The sequence below is a fragment of the Halyomorpha halys genome, unplaced genomic scaffold, assembly GCF_000696795.3.
Source record: "Halyomorpha halys isolate HHAL.00 unplaced genomic scaffold, Hhal_1.1 Scaffold207.1, whole genome shotgun sequence".
Lineage (NCBI taxonomy): Eukaryota > Metazoa > Arthropoda > Insecta > Hemiptera > Pentatomidae > Halyomorpha > Halyomorpha halys.
This window is the reverse complement of record NW_027104696.1, coordinates 629360-630732: the sequence shown is the minus strand read 5'-3', so window position 1 is coordinate 630732 and position 1373 is coordinate 629360. Positions and strand designations below refer to the sequence as shown.

Sequence of the window (1373 nt, the reverse complement as noted above, 5' to 3'; positions counted from 1 at the left end):
ATTACCGTTCCTAGAATATGAATCAAACACTAGTCACCCGAAATGCCGAAACATCTCATTCATTAAATTGTACCAAGTTGCCGTGTTTTTCCATTCTTTTTATTTTTTATTATTTAAGAACAATACATAGTTAAAAATTATTGTAATCATTAGAAATATTCTTACGTATTCATTTATTTTAAATATAAATTACACAAATAAAATAAATGGTGTAAGAATTAAAAAACACTTTACATATAACAAAAAAAAAAAAAAAATAAATATGTAAAATAAAAAGCTACTCTGAACCCCGGTTAACTGGAATCCCGGTTTAAACGGATAATGGGGGTCCTACTGTACTTGCTACATCTTTCTGAATTAATTTACCATTTGGTGTCGTAAGGATTATATGTTTACTAGGATATCGGATTAACGGATTTCAAATATCGGACATTAATAAACCATGTAATGCAATCCCCCTAAATTTTAAATCGCTGATTATATTCTGTATCGAGAGGCCACCCAATACAAAACCTGAAAATGTAGTAAAAGATATGAGTAAATATGGATTTAAATATAGACAGAAATAGAATCAAATTTGTTCTGTGATGACGAATACATTTTGGATACTCATCCCAGAACCTTTTTTTTTTTCTTGCTTACATAAATACAAAAATCTTGACTACCGTAACGTGGAAGAAAACTATGTTTATGAATTATGTTTTGTTTGGGAAAATAATTCCAGTGATGGGACTATCAGGAATTCACCGATAATCACGCACATCCTACTGCTGAAGAATCGATAAAAGAAAAAAACAGAAAAAATCACTCTCCAGCGTGGCTAATCGATTTTCCCAGTATAAAGAGGGTCTTTTTTGGTGGGATACCGAAGCACTCCTGTTGTATGTTAGCGGGTCATAAGGCCTTACTGGGCCGTCCGGCGAAGTGGAGGACACTCTTGATATCCTCGGCTAAACGGCATTACGTGCGGATCAGGGATATATGGTCGCTTCCAGGGAGTCACGTCTTGAGCAAGAAGCCCGTTTCTTGTAAAATCTGGAAGCTCCAGTGACCCGCAAACACATATTGTGTCTATCCTTGGTCAGTGCGTGGTTAGGTGTCCACTTGTAAGTGTCTTCTGGTATCTTCCTCGTCCGGTTCGTATTTCGTAATCATAAATAATATTTTAATTATGTAATCATCATTTTTACTTGTTCACAGTTTAGTTTTGTCCCCTGAAAAATCAGTTTTAAGTGTGAGATTATAAGGCATACGTATATTCTAATTTGATCAATTTCTGTGTGTCTGTCGACAAAATCGATTTTCAAATCTCGTTGAAGGATTTTGATTAATGTTTCAGGATAAAATGTTTTGTGGAAAGTCCTTATTAAAAA

At 34.1% G+C, this 1373-nt stretch overlaps 1 protein-coding gene across 4 annotated transcripts in view; it reads left to right on the top strand.

The window, feature by feature from the left end:
- pot (papillote) overlaps positions 1 to 1373 on the top strand; it is a 297177-nt gene that overhangs the window by 110337 nt on the left and 185467 nt on the right. The gene's annotated exons all lie outside the window — the stretch shown is intronic.